Source organism: Pseudophryne corroboree, chromosome 1 (assembly GCF_028390025.1).
Source record: "Pseudophryne corroboree isolate aPseCor3 chromosome 1, aPseCor3.hap2, whole genome shotgun sequence".
In the NCBI taxonomy this organism is placed as follows: Eukaryota; Metazoa; Chordata; class Amphibia; order Anura; family Myobatrachidae; genus Pseudophryne; species Pseudophryne corroboree.
Window position 1 is genome coordinate 120522144 of NC_086444.1, and position 20295 is coordinate 120542438.

Sequence of the window (20295 nt, forward strand, 5' to 3'; positions counted from 1 at the left end):
AGAATGTACCCTCAGAAAAACTGTATGTCAGACAGAACCCGAGATATCTGGCTGGGAAGAGCAATTAACAGTCTCGGATGGGGACCACTGCTTTGAAGTCAGATATCTCTGGTTCCCCAGAGCCGATTTTCAAAAAGCTGGTAACCCTGGAAAGAGGAGACTTTCAGCTATCAGACAAGGGACCTTATACTCCTGGGGCCCTTGGGAAAGAGCCCATTGAACCCATATGAAAAGACGGCCCTGAGCATGATGCCATTTTGATCAAAGTGTTTTTTGTATTGCATGCAAAAGTTTTTTTGTATAGGCCTGGATAAAAGAGTAGCTGAGGCACTCTATAGTGGTATGTAAATTTGAGGATTCTGAGGTAACTATATGTTGATGATCCTGTGAATAAAGATTACCTGTTATTTAAGATATTACTGCTATACTTACCATTATATCACTGATCCGGAAATGCAGCCAAGGTGGTGAAGGCAGATTCGGTGAATCGATAAACCTAGAAGGGGAAAGAGAACAGGTATATGAATAGCGCAGGGGGGGGGGTATATAGGTTGTCATTCCCATATACACTCACCCAGGATGAAAGGCTTACCCAAACGGGCCTGAAATAAACAACTTAGTTTGGGTGGAGGCACACTTTATCAATATAGCCCAACCGATCCAGGTTAAGAGAATATAAAAGACCCGATACCGGGTCAGCACCAGCACCAGAGGGCTACAGGCGGTTTGTGGTAGAAAAGCCTCTACTAAACTCTTGGGACATATAGGGGTGGAATTCAACTGTTTGAAAAGTCGTTTGGGTGTCTGTTTTTTCCTGTCTATTAGATAAGAAAAAACAGACACCCAACTGACTTTTCAAACAATTGCATACCACCCATAGTATCTGAATTTCATCATATTTGTCAATTGGTGAACTTTCTTTACAGCCATTTTACTAAAGATATATTTTCCATTGATTTTACAAATCAGAGATTTACTAAAGGAAAAATCGATGACAAATCACAGGTTAAACATGACTTAACACTCCAATAAATGGTAATACACCAAATGATCAAACATTGCTTCCTTAACATGGACACACATACAAATCACGGATTTACTAAAGCTAGATACACACTAAGTGATATGTCATGATCTGACCCAGCGGATGGGACCGGTATATCACTCACATCGGTGCATATTGGGCAGTGTGTATGCCCAGTATTCGAGCGCCCACGGTCGCTAGCAACATCATCAGGTTTCATGTGTAGTATGCTAATGAAGGACGGAACATGATCGTTCCATCCTTCATTAACATCACTCAATGTGTACCCAGGTTCTGATATCTGCTACTGTAATTATTAATTGGCAGCCACATATCTATGCTGTCATGAGACAACTGTTCACTTGCTGTGAATACTACTGTTTTGGGGCTTGCTGCATAATGAGAGGCATATACTGTATATGTAAATGTTCTTTTTTCCATGTGCATCTTTTTCTACAAACACTTGAAGTCTTACTGAGCGTCATACACAAATGCCAGAAAAAGAGAGGCAATGGTGGTCATTCCGAGTTGTTTGCTCACTAGCTGTTTTTAGCAGCCGTGCAAACGCTATGCCGCCGCCCACTGGGAGTGTATTTTAGCTTAGCAGAAGTGCGAACGAAAGGATCGCAGAGCGGCTACAAAGTTTTTTGTGCAGTTTCAGAGTAGCATCAGACCTACGCGGCGCTTGCGATCACTTCAGACTGTTCAGTTCCTGTTTTGACGTCACGAACGCGCCCTGCGTTCACCCAGCCACGCCTGCGTTTTTCCTGGCACGCCTGCGTTTTTTCGAACACTCCCTGAAAACGGTCAGTTGACACCCAGAAATGCCCACTTCATGTCTATCACTCTGCGGCCAGCAGTACGACAAAAAAGCTTCGCTAGACCATATGTGAAACTACATAGTTTGTTGTAATAGTACATCGCGCGTGCGCATTGCGCCGCATACGCATGCGCAGAAGTGCCATTTTTTGCCTCATCGCTGCACAGCGAACAAATGCAGCTAACGATCAACTTGGAATGACCACCAATGTGCGGAAAGACGCACATGCAAAACAGAAAGGTGTTACAAAGTTGCAGCCGAAAAAAAGCTTTACATCTAGAGTTGGCTTTATCAACCATAGATGGTTTAGCAACCATTGATGATCTAATGGCGATGTTTTTCACCATCGATGGTCAGCTGAACACAGTGATGAATCCCCAGTGTGGTATGCAGGGATGGCCATGCTGGGCCCCATTACTGGCATGGGTGATGGGCCCTAACAAGGAGCTTGTCCACACTTCCTAAAAATAAATGATAAAAAAAAAAAATATTAATTGCAGGACAAAGTATTGCGGGGGGCATCATTAAATTCCAGGGGTGGTGGTGGTGGGGGTGCAGGGGAGGGCAACCGCTTCCACGCTCGCTTGCTCTGATTAACGGGTTCTCCTCTGCCTTGGCGGCACCTTCTTCCCAGTGATATTTGGGAAGAGGGCCCATGTGCACTAGAGAGCAAAGACTCTCCAGATTCTTTGATCTCAATGTGCGGTGCCATCTTTTCAGATGGCGCCGGCCGTGGTGGAAGGACCCACTTCCCGGATGAAGGTAATTGTACTATGGGGGCAGGGGGCGGTGGACGCGGCCCCTCCAGCAAATCCGGGCCCGGTTAATCAGTACCTGCTCCCCACACCCCTCTCTGCCCCAGTGGCAGTATGCACATTCGTTAAAATTGACTGGCTCAACCAATGATCATTTCTATTTCATGGTTCAAAATTAGGCCCTCACTGTGCAATTGCATCTACAGTAACTCTAGATATGAGGCCTGATTCAGGTGCCAACTTACTGAAACTGTGACATATGCTGCAAAGTACAGGTGTTCGGTACTTTGCGCATGCGCCAGAACCCGTAATGCCCCTGTGCAGTACAGGTCTGTGACGCTGGACCCAGGTCACCAGCAGACTGCTAGTGAGAATGATGACTATCTCTTTATCCTAGTGTGTAGAGTTGTTGGGTTGTAATCTAGTCAAGTTCTGCCAGATTTGTGTATTAGGTATTCCAGGAAGAGCTTCCCCTGTCAAAATCTAGTTCTATAGCATCATTAATTTCTTTAATTACTTTGCATCAGAATGTTGTACATGTATAACAATGATAAACCATTAAGCTCAGAACATGTTGAGAAGATATTTGCTTTAGTAAACAGTACAAAGTAGAATTACATTTAGATGAAGTTTTAAATACTGTAATGTTCAGATCATTAAAGTCTTTTTCCCCAGATCAACAAAGTAGTCTATTTGTGGCAAGTCAGTGTTATTTTGGCACATCCTGTAAATATCCACTTTAGCAGGTTTTATAAACTTGGCCAGATCTAAAGCTTTCAGAAAGCTGTAATTTATTGCTTATTTACATGCTCTCCTGCTAATTTTACTAAATAATTTGTTTTCTATTTCTGAACTTCCTCTTGTCTCTTGAACCAATACTTTGGAGAACTGAGGAGGAGTTGTATAGTTTTGTTGACATTTGACAGATATTTAATTGCAGCTCTAGAGACAAGTGTTATGGCACCTAATCCATCTTCTGATGGAATATGACAGTTATGAACAAAACACTTACTGCATAGTGCATACATTCCGTAGGCTTCTGTTTTCTAAGCTCCTCACACTTGTTACACTGTCAAAATATTCTTTGAAACATTACCTGTTAAGAATTATAAGCTTGAATAAGAAATGCTTAGCCGGGATCTTGCTGCACAGCTGTTGTGGGTGACCAGTGACTACATTGGAGGGTACTGTATTAGATATGAGATAACTGCACACAGACTGACAGCAGTCATTATCTGGCCAATTCTTATGCTATCGCCAATAATGATCATATCAATTGAAACAGAAATTTTATCAGGCATTGTAGTTCTTTTCATGTCACACACACTGAGCTAATATCGCAGGCATGCTCTTGTGTCTCCCATTCTTAAAAAAACACTAATTGACCCAGACACTCTCTCCTTTATTTCTAAGATCTTTGTCCCCATTGCTTCTGAGTATGCCACCCACATTCTCATACCCACCAGTACTAAGATCTGATCAAAATAATGTTATCCCAATTTTACTTCTGCCACTAATTACCTGCTATTGTGGTTTTTTTTTTCTTCCATTCCTCTCTTCCACCCCACCATGTGTTTTTCCTGTAATGTTTACCTCCACTGATTGCACACCTTTCCATTGTGCCCTACATGCAGGGTACATCATACTACTACATAAGCATCAGTTTTCCCATACATGAACTTGGCCCTTGTTTGGCTCACCTACCACAGTGTAACCTTCAAAGTGCACCCAACATGGCTGCCCCATATGGTACACTTGTGGATGGGATGAAAAATACATGGACCTTGTGGTTTTGTTGGAACCCTACTCTAAACTGTAGGACTCTGAAATCACCCCCATTTTGTGTCATCTCTTCTAGGGGTGGACTATTCCACCTTGGGTAATCCTACGCTGAGCGCCCAAGATGGCTGCCGCACTTGGTACCTTGTGAGGGTGGAATACACAACCCTTGGAAGTTATTACCCAAAATGCCTACACCAATCCTGCATTATGCTTTCTGTGTGCTTAAGGTTTTCTTTTATGTCTGTGTGGCTTATCTATTGCTGTATTACTTAAATCTTCTGTATTATGTGTATTGTTTTTGATGTCTGTAAAGCGCCTTGAGTCCTGTTGGAGAAAGAGCGCTATATAAATAAAATTATTATTATTATTAATTATTATTGTCTACAGCTGTTTTATAGGCTACTTTTCTTCCTAGTCCCTCCTTGACCCTCTTCAGTCTGGCTTTTGTCCTCTCCATTCTACAAAAACTTCTCTCACTGAATCCGTAATGACTTTCTTACTGACCAATCCAGAGGCCACTGCTCTCTGTTATTCTCCTTGATGTCTCTACTGGCTTTGACATTGTGGACCACCCTCTCCTCCTGCAAATCCTTCACTCCCTTGGTCTGCACGACACGGCCCACTCCTGGTTGTCCTCCTACAGTATCTCTCTGGCTGCTCCTTTTTTGTATCTTCTCATGGCTCAACTTCTCCTCCTCTTTTTCAGTTGGTGTCCTCCAAGTTTTTGTTCTTGGTTCCCTTCTTTTCTACTTATAAACTCCCTCCTTAGGTGACTCCTGAATGTCCCATTACTTATGTTTAAGACTGAGCTCTCTCCACTCCATTCTGACATCAATTCTGCTTGGCTCATATTTTTCACCAAATGAATGGCTTCTGCCTCCCCTCTCCACCAGGACCTAGTCTGGGTCCTCTATCCCTTCAGAATCCAACTCAAACTTCTCACTCTCATCTATAAATCCCTCACCCAATCTTCACCACCCTATATCTCTGACCGCATCTACCCTCACACTCCTGCCACCTACTTAGCTCAGCCAATGGCTGCCGCCTCTCCTCCCAGCTGAATACCTAGGCCGACTACCTCCTCCAAGATTTTACCTGTGCTGCTCATCACCAATAGAACGCTATTCCTTCCCCAAATGAGACTATCCACCGCTCTCCAAAGCTTCAAACGGACTCTCAATACCCATTTTATTAAAGCCTTACAGCTCTTTTCCTATTCAACCCAGTAACCCCTTTCCAGGGAGTTTATTTGCTAAAAATGGTGACTTGCATATGTTGCTGCTTCTCGATGTGCTTAAGCTCCCAATTTAAATCAGTTAATGATCTTAATAGCAGAACAAGCCATGTTTTGCTATTAAAATCATTGCCATTTTAGCCTCCATGGTGACCTTTTTTTTTTAAATTGCAGGAAGAGTTTCTGTCACTGCATTAGATCAATGACATAGGTTCTCACACGTTAAGAACTGTGCGCCTGATACAGAGGCGGGTGCTATTCCAATTCAGTAGCAAGTGACAAATGGTTTTAGTTCTGCGCATGTGTCGGAAGTGCATTGTAAATGTGCTGCGAAGGTCTTGAGACTCCGGTCGCAGTGCGGCATCAGACGTTGCCTTATTGACAGGGGCATGGATGGGGAGTGTTTGAGAAAACGGAGTGTGTCACCACCTCTTTGGGGGTGTACTTAAACCAGTGACTGCTGCAGATTCATTGGATGCAGTTTAGTTGCGTTGGACATTCTGAGCAACCTTAATCCGATACTGCATCTTTGGATACAGGTGGCAGATCTGAAAGGCCAGCAGTGGGCATCTTTTACAAAAGGCGACTCCTGCGGCATTAGCATATGTTCTCGGAACCACTGCAACTGAAGACGCAACACCAATACCTCTTGCATCCACCACTGAACCTGCCCCCATGTTCTCATTAGTAAAATTTGCTGCTATGACGAGATTTTGGGCAGTCAGGCAGCAGAGACACCTCTGAGCCACAGATGACAGCTGTGAGATAGAGTTTGCAGTGCTGTGATATGAGTATAGTGTGGTCATTAACACGCACACACTGCAAACAGTGGTATTCTGACATGGCTTCAATGTACATGGCAAAGATAGGTCTCCAGCGTAGCATTAATAAAACATAATAAATGCAAATACGTGCATCTGACATGCTTTGGCGTCACACAATGTATACATTGATAATAAAACTTATTTTTTGATGATTGTTGTCTCATGGTTCAATCCACAAGCTCCTCATGTGCACATCCCCTGGCAATTCCCGCAGAGCCAACCTCGAATGACATCAACATGTGACACATGAAAAATCCATACACACGTGTTTACATTTAGCACCATAGTATAATGCTGCAGAAACAGTACAGGAGCCACATTCAGAAAAATCCATTGCTGCACTGATAGAAGTAGATGAGGACAACAACACGACCCTCCATGTGACCGACCTGGATTCTACAACATCTGCTGCTGCTGACAGTGAGCCAACTCAGCAGGCGTAGAATGAACACACTCTTCAGAAAGCACCATTACCCATATGACAGCTGCTATAGATGATTTCAGATGCATCAAAAGGGACTTCATAAATGTACAAAATCACCAAATTAATGCCCAGTTATAAAAGGGCTTAGGAAACCATATCATACAAACTATGTCTAAAGTAATATAGCTAAACAGACAATGCCCCGCACTCTCTCTCTTTTATCCCATGTCTCTTTTCAGCAGCCCCTCTTTTTCTTTTTCTCCTCCACGTTCTCCCCCTCTTAACCCATCTCGCTCTCCCCTCTCATCTGTCTATTTCTCTTATCAACACTTGATTTCATTATGTACCGTAGATTATCCTTTGCATTACCTTTTCTCATTTCATCTTCACTTATCACTATACATCGTATTAGTTCGATGTGATATATAGCTTTGATAAGTAGAAATTCATGTATACTGTATTACTTACTCTTCCGGTGATGCAATCCAGTATCCAGGGCTCTGGCAGTGATGTATTCTCTTGCATTCCTCTGCAATGCAAGGAGTCAGCCAGCGGGTCCCTTTTGTGCATGTGCTGGCGGCTGAGGTCCCAAGAGGCTGCAGAGGCTTCTGGGAGTCCAGGGGGCGGAGCTAGTGCTGACTAGAGAACAGGAAAGCATTGAGCTTCCCTGCCATTTTGCATGTCAGTTCAGATTATGCTGTCCTGAGATGGCCAATCTGAACTCCCTGGAGAAGCAGAAAACTGAGTTTTCTGTCTTTTCATAAATCACACTCACCACTAAAGTATGGTGATGCGATTCAGGCACGGAGAGGGGGTGCCGCTGGAGAAGTCAGGAACTTTTCAACGATAACCTGCTTCGTGACAGTTACACGTAGTGCCAATTACACATAATGCCAGTTACATGCAGTGCCCCCCTGTAGTGCCATTTACACATAGTGCCAGTTACATGTAGTGCCCCTTGTATTGCCAGTTACAAATAGTGCCAGTTACATGTAGTGCCCCCCTGTAGTGCCAGTTACACATAGTGCCAGTTACATGTAGTGCCCCCTTGTATTGCCAGTTACACATAGTGCCAGTTACATGTAGTGCCCCCCTGTAGTGCCAGTTACACGTAGTGCCAATTACACATAGTGCCAGTTACATGTAGTGCCCCCCTGCAGTGCCAGTTACACGCAGTGCCTACCTGTAGTGCCAGTTACACGTAGTGCCAATTACATGTAGTGCCCCCTGTCTCCGATGTGGGGATGAGCTACTCCCTGCTCACAGTACTACAGTAAGTCACCTTCCCTCCACCTAGCCCATCTCACCTGAGACCTCACAGAGCCACTGGCGGAGAGTGCAGAAGGCCTGGTGCTGCTGCTGCGTCTGCTGCCTGAGAGGAGGAGGAGAGCACCAGCTGCCGCTGCTCTGGGCTTCCCGCCGCCACCTCCGTGCCCCCTGCCACAGGTACAGGTTCGATGCCGCTGGTAGGATTTTCTGTCCCTGCTCCCTGGTGCTGTCAGCTTCGCCTGCTAGGAATCGGAGATCACCGGGCGTGGGCGGTTACTGCAGGCTCCCAACAGCAGCAGCAGCAGCAGCAGGTGAGGAGTCAGGGGAAGCTGATCATCATTATTGGCAGCTCCGAGACCCTTGTCCCGCCACCGCTTATGGGTGATCACATGTGCCTCGCTGACAGGGATGTGCTTTGATGTGGGCTGAAAGCCCGTCCCTGTTAATGAGGCACTTGTATATGTGCCGCTTTTTACAATTTTTTCAATGGGCTTTTACAGCCATCTGGTTGGCTTCATCCCCCTCTCTATCCCATTCTCATTGTCTACGGGAGGCACTGCTATCAGTGCCTCCCAAACTACTTTAATTAGTTACAATGATTAGAATAATATAAAGGGGATACGTATCTTCTTTGTATTATTTGAATCATTAATGACAGGGAGGCACTGCCTCCCCTGACTGTACTGGTAAATGAATAGGCCTAGTTAGTTGCAAAGCCATATTCACCAGCAGACTGTAGACAGCAAGCCACAAAGAAATCAGCCAGTTTTGCAGAGGTAAATGGCTGAGGAGGCACTGGCTTGTACCAGAGCCAGATTTACACACAATATATGAGCCAAAGGGTTCATGTGGGCATAATACACAGGTGCAGCAGTATATACATGTGGGCATTATACACAGGTGCAGCAGTATATACATGTGGGCATTATACACAGGTGCAGCAGTATATACATGTGGGCATTATACACAGGTGCAGCAGTATATACATGTGGGCAATATACACAGGTGCAGCAGTATATACATGTGGGCATTATACACAGGTCCAGCAGTATATACTGCCAGATGTGCGGACAAGATAGACAGGTGAGGCACTGCCTCACCTGCCATAGACTTTTTACTTCAGAGTTTTGACTATAACTTTTTTTAGAATAATACAAAGAAGATATTTCTAATATATTCTTTGTATGTTTTATATACTGTATATAGTCAAAACTCTGGTTTAAACGTAAGTATGGCAGGAAAGGCTCTGCCTCACCTGTCTCACCCAAAAAGAAGAGTTTAGAGGACTCCTAGAAAGCTGCCCTGGGTTGTGTTCCCTTCCAAAGTGTCACCACACTTTTAAAATAAAGTATACATACAAAATTGGTTGAAAGGAATACAACCCTGGCGCTGAATAAATAAATGATACCGGCGAATTAACCATGCATATATAAAACATCAATGTAAAAAAAATTATTGTTGCAAATACAATACGTCCCTCCCAATGAAGTTCCAGTAGCGTTCTTTGTTCTATTTTCATCCAATGTTGTTTCTCATGTGTCGTCAGAATATTTGTGAAGAATATAAAAAACAAAAATAGTGCACATGTGTAGAAAAGTCTTGGATTTAACCACAGCAAATGTTCACTTTTATGATCCTTCCTAATTGAGGTGCCTAGGAACACAATGTAAGCATACCCCAACTCACACTCTAATATATAGAGATGTGTACATAAAGGTATCTTTAATTTCCTTCTAGTTCCACCACCCCACGAGTGTTATCATATAGTGCCAAGTGTAATATAATTAAACACAATTGGATCAGGCGTACCCCACTCACTAAATATATGGAGTGGAGAAAGCCCATAAAGGTATCTTTATCTTCTAAGGGTGTAGAAAAGGTGCGTACCCAACTCACAATATTGAAGATGGTAACAAGTGCATCAAGGTTTCTTTGCTGTTGTTTCTCCTATAGATAGTCTTTCTCCTCTTTGACTCAATTCCAACAAGTGGTTGTGTTCCAAAATATGTGAAAAAAAACCACAACAATCCCAATGTGTAGTATGTCTTATAGACCTTCTCAAGTGTAATAAATATTTTCTTTAGATTCTGGATATACCTCAACAGAATCTCTTCTTATGAGTTTATTTTACGATATGTTTTAAAGAAGGAAAGGGGCAGAGAAGACGTACCCCACTTACAGATTAATAAAGTGATGTGAAACTTATAAAGATATCTTTCAGTTCTAGGTTTTCCAAGATTGTGCTCGTTATGGTTATATTTGCTCACCTTCTCCCAAAGGTATGGATAGATGGTAGGCGTACCCCACTCACTAGAAATAGATGAAAGAGCTTGCCCATAAAGGTATCTTTATACAGGACAGGTAGGTAACTTTAATAAGCGTACCCCACTCACAGTCAGGAAGATTATAACCATGCACTTCAAGGTATCTTTATCCCTTTCCATCCATATGTGTATCCTTTTTAGGGTTTCCAAATCACTCCATACAACTCCAAAAAGACCGAATGTCCACGTTTGTATCAAAAGTCAAAAAAACATATTTATTCCAAAAATAACTCCAAGACAAGGTATGTACAATAATAGAAAATGGGAACAACCATCCAAAATATGTGCAGGTGAGAAATTGACATTCCTCCAAAAAATAAACAAAAGACAAAAGATTTTAAAAGTCACAAGTAGTTTACCTTTTAAAACAATCCTAAGGTAAAAGAAAGGCTGTCCACACTCCTTGGACACATGAGAAACAACATTGGATGAAAATAGAGCAAAGAACGCTGCTGGAACTTCATCGGGAGGGACGTGTTGTATTTATTTGTAACAATAATTTTTTTCACATTGTTGTTTTATATATGCATGGTTAATTTGCCAGTCTCATTTATTTATTCAGTGCCAGGGTACGTCACTGGCTTATACATATGTGCCGCACACCACTAGATTTATTAAGGCACCTGAACCTGCTCTTCAGAATGCCAAAGGTATGCTCTGTCCCAGCTCTAGCACTAATGTGTACCTCATTACATTTGTGTTGTACAGGAATGTGAGGATTTAACAGAGGTGTGATCAGGGGCTACATCAATATCTTGAATCATCTAAATTAATACACCCTATATATTATATTTAGTAAACATATATTATAGTTTACACTTGTCCAAAGTACAGTAATAATTGTTTGCACAAATCCTATGCTATGGCCATCCCTCGGGCATTTTTCCACTCTCAAACTTATGGAATAGGAATGACTTAAGCAGGATATAGGAATCGTCAAAAGCATAACTACCAGACAGTACAGCAGGTGCAGCTGCTATGTGGCCCACAGCTGGGGAGTGGGGGCAAAACATAGGTTTCCTAGAAATGTTTCTAAAGGTGGGTACACACTGATAGATATATCTGCAGATATATCTATGGACGGATCAGGCAGTGTGTTCAGCATACACACTGCCCGATCCGTCGGGGACTGACGTCATGAACTGGGCGGGCGTGTACACACGCCCGCCCAGTTCACCTGTCAATCACCGCCGGCCGCCACAGCATGTGTACGGGCGGTCGGCCGACCGCCCCGTACACACACAGTGACGCGCCAATATATCGGTAGATATATTGGCCGTCGGCTGTGCTGCGCGGCCGACGCGATACGTCTGTGAACGACGGAGTTCACAGACGTATCGCCGTACACACTGGCCGACGGTCCCGCGATATATCGGCCGTTCAAGAGAATGGCCGATATATCGACCAGTGTGTACGGGCCTTAAGGGTCCCACAAATGACTAGTTATGTCCCTGGGAGTCATAACATGAATCAGCATACCCTGCTTCTACAACTGTGATGTCTTCTTCACAAATAACCTGCAAACATAGTTGATATTCAGTATATACCAGGTCTTTGGTGAGATAGCCTCAGACCAATTTACTAGTGAAGCAGTCAGATATATGTATATGACGTCCTTTTAGCAATTTTGCCTACTACAAAATTTTGTAGAGTTTCCTTTAACTCCTGGGACAACAAGCGCCCCCCCTGGACCCCCCCCCCCCCCCCACGGATTCTAGACTGATCTGTGTATTGCTCAACACTTATGTGAACACAGATTGAATTGGTCCTGTGGTCATGAAGTTTAAAGTACTTACTAATCCACACAGGCCTGAACTTGCATTGGAGCTTTATGTTTAAAGGGTGCTACAAATGGTATCCGGTCTCTAGGTCGACCACGCTTAGGTCGACAGTCATTAGGTTGACCACTATTGGTCGACATGCATTAGGTTGGCATGGTTTCTAGGTCAACATGGTCACTAGGTTGACATGGCTAAGGTCGACATGAGTTTTTCACAATTTTTTTAATTTTTTGAACTTTTTCATACTTTAAGATCCACGTGGACTACAATTGGGAATGGTAACCTTGTCGCGAGCCATGCGAGTGGACACGGTGCACTAATTGGGGTTCCCGGTCACTCTACGAAGAAAACGACACAAAAAAACAAACAAAAAACTCATGTCGACCTTTTGTCACGTTGACCTTGCTCATGTCGACCTAATGCTTGTGTCAACCTATTTTAGGTGTCGACTTAGTCACTGTCGACCAAAAATGGTCGACCCAGGCACTGTCGACCTAAGTGTGGTCGACCCTATGAACCGCTACAAATCATCCATCACCTGCAGATAAAGATGTTAGGAGCTGTACAGATGGGGGCGTATAGGCAATGAATACAAATTGTGGGAAGTGATGAGTTAACACTACAGCATGGAAGGGAGACTGCAAAGAATGACCAAAATTTGGGGTGCCTCCTGTGCATTGTGCAGAAGTAGGCAAGTATGCTTTATTGCTCCCAGTAGTATGCATGACAGGACTTACAAAATGTTCTTCACCTAAGAAATGTATAGGGAATATTGGGCCAGATGTATTAACCTGGAGAAGGCATAAGGAAGTGATAAACCAGTGATGAGTGCAAGGTGATAAACGCACCAGCCAATCAGCTCCAATATGTAAATGAACAGTTAGGAGCTGATTCGCTGGTGCATTTATCACCTTGCACTTATCACTGGTTTATCACTTCCTTATGCCTTATCCAGGTTATTAAATCTGCCCCATTCCACCTTAAGAACCGTAGACCTCACAGCCCTGCAGCACACAAGGTGGCTGTGTCACAAGGCATTGCAAATAATACAACATCCTCTATGAAGCTATAATTGTGCTCTCCATGTACAGTACATTGTAGAATTGTGATATATTACATCAGTAAAAAGGATGACCTTTGACTGACCCATCTAAGTAACACTAATCCACATCTAAGACCACTGATCAGATTAGGAATCTTAAAATATGAACTGCGCCTCACTGCTATAAATAAAGGTTTCTTTCTTTTTCTCTCTTAAACCCGTGTACATCGGAACTTAGACACTTCAAATATCCACTTCCCTTAAAGCCTGTAGAAAGTGTCAAGATTTTAAATGATGTTTTCCTTCCTCCTATTAATGCAGATGTGTGACTAGGCGCTGCATCAAACAGCTCTGAGATACTTAAATATAGGCTTCCGCCTTCTGCTTCAACCACAAAAATATCTACACTAAAAATGGGTGTGGTAGAGAAGGATGACATTCATCGTGTGGGCACTGCTCAAATTTCGACATGATAGAATGTCAGCAAGTGGTCTAGCAGTGACTTACATGGTCTTGACAGCAGCGCCGTCTTCAGTGGTGGATTCCTGGTCCCTGCGGTCACGTTCTGGCACAGACATCTGACAAGCAGTGTTACATTGAGTATTCTCCACCTATCCCTAAACCTAATTCACCCTAAATTCTAATGAGCCCTACACACTGGCCGATATTACTGAAAGATATGAACAATCTCGTTAATTAATGAACGAGATACCGTTCATATTTTTCAGTGTGGAGGCAGGCCGCACATTGTTCATCGTTGGTGCCCCGTCGCTTGTGCATGCAGGCCAATATGGATGATCTCATCCATATTTGCATGCACTGCTATGGAGCCGGGTGACGGGGGAGTGAAGAAACTTCACTCCCCCCGTCACCTCCCCCCCGCCGCCGGGTCGCCTGTCTGCCGTATCGGCGGTCGGGCAGCTCGGCGGTGGGTCGCGCAGTGTGTAGGGCCCATAACCCTAACCTCTCCCCACCTGCAGACTAACCCTAACCTCTCCCCCCCCGCAGCCTAACCCTACCCTCTCCCCCCCTGCAGCCTAACCTTAACCTCTCCCCCCCTGCAGCCTAACCCTAACCTCTCCCCCCTGCAGCCTAACACTAACATCTCCCCCACTGCAGCCTAACCCTAACCTTTCCCACCCTGCAGCCTAACCCTAATGGGGGGTACACACTGGGCGACTTGTGCCTGTGTGCTAAGCGATCTAGGTTAGCACAGATCGCTCAGCACACATTGCTATACACTGCTATACACACAGCGATGTGTGCTGGGTGATCTGTCTGTGCTAACCAGTGTTCTTTATGCACATGCTAGGTGATCTAACTACACTGCTCAAAAAAATAAAGGGAACACTAAAACAACACAATGTAACTCCAAGACAATCACACTTCTGTGAAATCAAACTGTCCACTTAGGAAGCAACACTGATTGACAATCAATTTCACGTGCTGTTGTGCAAATTGAATATACAACAGGTGGAAATTATAGGCAATTAGCAAGACACCCCCAATAAAGGAGTTGTTCTGCAGGTGGTGACCACAGACCACTTCTCAGGTCCTATGCTTTCAGGTTGATGTTTTGGTCACTTTTGAAAGTTGGCGGTGCTTTCACTCTAGTGGTAGCATGAGACGGAGTCTACAACCCACACAAGTGGCTCAGGTAGTGCAGCTCATCCAGGATGGCACATCAATGCAAGCTGTGGCAAGAAGGTTTGCTGTGTCTGTCAGCGTAGTGTCCAGAGTATGGAGGCGCTACCAGGAGACAGGCCAGTACATCAGGAGACGGGGAGGAGGCCGTAGGAGGGCAACAACCCAGCAGCAGGACCGCTACCTCCGCCTTTGTGCAAGGAGGAACAGGAGGAGCACTGCCAGAGCCCTGCAAAATGACCTCCAGCAAGCCACAAATGTGCATGTGTCTACTCAAATGATCAGAAACAGACTCCATGAGGGTGGTATGAGGGCCCGATGTCCACAGGTGGGGGTTGTGCTTACAGCCCAACACCGTGCAGGACGTTTGGCATTTGCCAGAGAACACCAAGATTGTCAAATTCGCCACTGGCGCCCTGTGCTCTTCACAGATGAAAGCAGGTTCTCACTGAGCACATGTGACAGACGTGACAGAGTCTGGAGACGCCAAGGAGAACATTCTGCTGCCTGCAACATCCTCCAGCATGACCGGTTTGGCAGTGGGTCAGTAATGGTGTGGGGTGGCATTTCTTTGGGGGGCCGCACAGCCCTCCATGTGCTCGCCAGAGGTAGCCTGACTGCCGTTAGGTACCGAGATGAGATCCTCAGACCCTTTGTGAGACCATATGCTGGTGCGGTTGGCCCTGGGTTCCTCCTAATGCAAGACAATGCTAGACCTCATGTGGCTGGAGTGTGTCAGCAGTTCCTGCAAGACGAAGGCATTGATGCTATGGACTGACCTGCCCGTTCCCCAGACCTGAATCCAATTGAGCACATCTAGGACATCATGTCTCGCTCCGTCCACCAACGCCACGTTGCACCACAGACTGTCCAGGTGTTGGCGGATGCTTTAGTCCAGGTCTGGGAGGAGATCCCTCAGGAGACCATCTGCCACCTCATCAGGAGCATGCCCAGGCATTGTAGGGAGGTCATACAGGCACGTGGAGGCCACACACACTACTGAGCCTCATTTTGACTTGTTTTAAGGACATTACATCAAAGTTGGATCAGCCTGTAGTGTGTTTTTCCACTTTAATTTTGAGTGTGACTCCAAATCCAGAACTCCATGGGTTAATAAATTTGATTTCCATTGATAATTTTTGTGTGATTTTGTTGTCAGCACGTTCAACTATGTAAAGAACAAAGTATTTAATAAGAATATTTCATTCATTCAGATCTAGGACGTGTTGTTTAAGTGTTCCCTTTATTTTTTTGAGCAGTGTATATCTTGCCTGCATGCTTGAATGATCTAAGCCAGTGACAGCTATCGCTATGGGGCATACATACGGAGCGATTTGTGCTTAATTTCTAAGCGATCTAGTCAGATCACTTAGAACAGTGATAGCCAACCCGTAGCTCGTGAGCTACTGGTAGCGCGACGTAGTATTTTCAGTAGCTCGCAGAGTGCACGGGCTTGGGCAATCACTGTCACTCCTCCTCCCTTCATTTTTAATATGGTGCCGGCCGTCAGCCAATCAGAGCTCGCAGACCGGCAGCCGCGGCACCTGATTGGCTGCCGGACTGCGAGCTTTGATTGGCTCATTTACCGGCGCCATATTTCTAATGCCCGCCACCAGAGACTGTCACCCTCACCGGAGCCACTCTCCGGTCGTCACAGACAGGCACTGCGCTCTCCTCCCCTTCTGTCCCTTATACAGGAGGAGCAGCAGTGGCGGCGCTAGAAGAAGCCAGCAACAGTGAGCACTGTGCGGGGGGCATTGTATCTGGCACTGCTGGGGGGCATTATTTGTGTATCTGGCACTGCCGACGGGCATTATTTGTGTATCTGGCACTGCTGAGGGGCATTATTTGTGTATCTGGCACTGCTGGGGGCATTATTTGTGTATCTGGCACTGCTGAGAGGGGCATTATTTGTGTATCTGGCACTGCGTGGGGGGGCATTACTTGTAGCTGTGAGGCCACACCCACTTTTGTGAGGCCACACCCGTGTACACAGGAATGCGCGCATTGGGGGAAGGGGGTAGCTCTTTTAGAGGTTTTATTTTCCGAAAGTAGCTCACACCCCAATTAAGGTTGGAGACCACTGACTAAAGGGAAAAATCACCCCGTGTGTATGGGGCATAAAACTCCCATCCCGCAGCCTAACCCTAACCTCCCCTTAGTGCCTAACAGTAATCTCCCTGTCTCATGGTCTAACCTCCCCTTAGTGCCTAACAGTAATCTCCCCGTCTCATGGTCTAACCTCCCCTTAGTGTCTAACAGTAATCTCTTTGTCTCATGGGCTAACCTCCCCCTAGTGCCTAACCATAATGTCTACATTCTGGCAATATCATGGTTTAACATGTCAACATTTTGAGGATATCAGCGTGTTGCCTATCGTCAAAATGTCAACATCATAACTGTCAACCTTATTGGTGTCAACATTGTGAATGTCTACTGCATGACTTCAACCCCTTAAGATAACATTTCATAACACATTGTTATTATTACTTCAGCTCCTTTGGCGTCTTTAGTACCATTACTGGTAGTCAATTTGCCACATTGCATTCTGATCGTAGAGGAAACTATACATTTAGGGACCAATTCTGAGGAGTACACAAGTGCAAATGCAGCCACATATAGTGGTTTCCCACATACTGCGCATACGTCATTGGCTGCATACAAATCCTTGCCAATATACGAGCAAATCTGCGTGATATGCATCTCGGCCATTTCTCTGAATGGGCTGAGTGGACATGGGTAGCTGCTAGCTACAATGCAAGAAAACCGATATACAATTTGGACACCAAATGCAGTCACATCACCACCACCACCAAGCATGGGGTAGGTGTAAGTGATAACGTCTACAAAGCATGGGGTAGGTGTAAGTGATAACGGCTACAAAGCATGGGGTAGGTGTAAGTGATAACGGCTGCAAAGCATGGGGTAGGTGTAAGTGATATCGGCTACAAAGCATGGGGTAGGTGTAAGTGATAACGGCTGCACTGGTAAATGGAGGAGCCAGGCGGTGCGATCGCATACATGTACATAGTTGTGTTAGCGTTCAATTCACAATTCATTCCTACCATCCACCTATACCTTTTTGGGCAGTACAGTACCGTTTTTTTATGGGCTGTACCGGCCAAAAGGAGCTTTGTACCGGGTTCAGCGTCTCTGCATCCCATAGAGTTATATAGCAGTGCTGCGGGGACAACCCCCCTTAACCCATGCCCACGCCCACTTTCCTGTTCTGCAATGTTGGATGGTACAGAGGTGGTCATTCCGAGTTGTTCGCTCGCTAGCTGTTTTTAGCAGCCGTGCAAACGCTATGCTGCCGCCCACTGGGAGTGTATTTTAGCTTAGCAGAAGTGCGAACGAATGGTTCGCAGAGCGGCTACAAAGTTTTTTTGTGCAGTTTCAGAATAGCTCAAAACCTACTCAGCGCTTGCGATCACTTCAGACTGTTTAGTTCCTGTTTTGACGTCACAAACCTGCGCAGCGTTCGCCCAGCCACGCCTGCGTTTTTCCTGGCATGCCTGCGTTTTTTCGAACACTCCATGAAAACAGTCAGCTGACACCCAGAAACGCCCACTTCATGTCAATCACTCTGCGTCCACCAGTGCGACTGAAATGCTTTGCTAGACCTTGTGCAAAACTACATCGTTCGTTGTGCCCGTACGACGCGTGTGCGCATTGTGCCGCATACGCATGCGCAGAACTGCCGTTTTATAGCCTGATTGCTGCTCTGCGAACAAATGCAGCTAGTGATCAACTCGGAATGACCCCCAGTATGTCCATTTGACAGACAGATCAATCCATCCGCACATTCCATCTCCATTCAGGAGGAAAGCAGCATTTCTACTTGCGCAAAACTCTAAATCAGGCCCTAAGGACCTTCTTCCGCTTCAGTTGCAGTTTTTCTAATTTAGCAAAACTGCAACTGCATATGATCGCATGCTGGGGGCAGCCCAGCACAGGGCAAGGCCGCACAGTGCTGCGTTCCCAATCTACTTGCGATCACATCGCAATTAGATTGCGATCGCAGCAACTAGGTTCGACTCCTGCCATGCAAAGCCTGGCCGCGAAGACCAATGCAGAGCGGCCATTTTTTCCCTTCGCAGCGGCCACGTGGGAAGTCATGCAGGTGCCCCGAAAAGGGGGCGGTCCCGCCTACATTTATGTCTCCGCCATCAGGCATTCGTATCACTGCGATGCGATCGCGTTTCCTGGGCCGCGCACATGCAGAACGGGCCCTGCGCGTGCGCACTAGCACGAAAATAAGAGAAATGCATTGCATAAGTGATACATACTACATACGTCCCTATATTTGAATTTAGCTGATAACATTTTGCACCACGTTATTACACTCTCCCCATTCTGAGCGAATGAAAAGAATAACTATCATCCCGGGATTATAATCATCCATCTAGAAAAAAAAAAAAGATTTTAATGAGCTTAAATTATTATACCATATATGCTTTAGCAAGGTTCACTTGAACGTGGGGAGCGCAGTGCCTCCCACACCACTGCCTTTCAAATTGAAAATTCCTAGACACAAAGGGCTCAGCCCACAGGACTTCTGCAGACAAACAATCAGCCCGCAGTCCTCCTCTAGGCACAGGGGGCTCTGGCAAGAAGCCCTTTAATATCATTAAAGTGTTTATAAAAAAAAAGCTAATTTTTGGCCAACTTTTCCTCAAGGCCAGGCCTCCACCCCCATGTCTGCAATGGAATGTGTTAATAATTTGCTTTGTGGAGATGAAAGCCTCTTTGATGGAGGAAGCATAAACACATTTTACTCTGTCCAGAGGTTTACATCCCACAATAAAAGCATGGTCACTGTAGGATTCAGTGCTGTTAATTGGATAAAGGAAACCCTCATATATCCAAATCATGACATTTTATCACTTTGCTCATTTTTTACTTACTACTGTACTATCCATCCATCCACAGTGGCAAGCCAGAGGTCACACATTAAGTATAGTGGTTGCCTTTATGCAGCGTCAACATTTTTGGATAGATACAACCGAGCTCAGAATACATAGGGTTAGAAGCTATTATAAAGGGGTTTCGCCTCCAAAGTTTATTTATATTGGTGATATCTCCTGTGTTGCCTTTATAATAATAGCCCTGACATTTCATTTGATGTAAATTTTCACCTGCTTCTGTAGACTTGAAGGGATAATGAATAGACCAGATGGTTTACGTACAACTCTGATGGTGAAAAATCTGCGAATGCAGGGGCATAAGGAGTCCCACCGGGCCCCAGTAAAGGGGTGGGGGCATGGCTTAATAAAGTGGGCGTCACTATGCTGTTTAAACACAGGGGGGGAGGCAGGTGGGGGGGGAACACTGGGGAGGACACTCGCTTCCTACCCTACTTGACCTGGAAG

General features: G+C 45.1%; 1 long non-coding RNA gene across 1 annotated transcript in view; it reads right to left on the bottom strand.

Moving 5' to 3' along the window:
- Nucleotides 1-430: 430 nt before the first annotated feature.
- Nucleotides 431-20295, bottom strand: part of LOC134981218 (uncharacterized) — a 60991-nt gene continuing 41126 nt past the window's right edge. Inside the window, exon 3 of the long non-coding RNA XR_010190721.1 lies at nt 431-496. This is a non-coding gene — a long non-coding RNA (uncharacterized LOC134981218). The remainder of the gene's footprint in view (nt 497-20295) is intronic.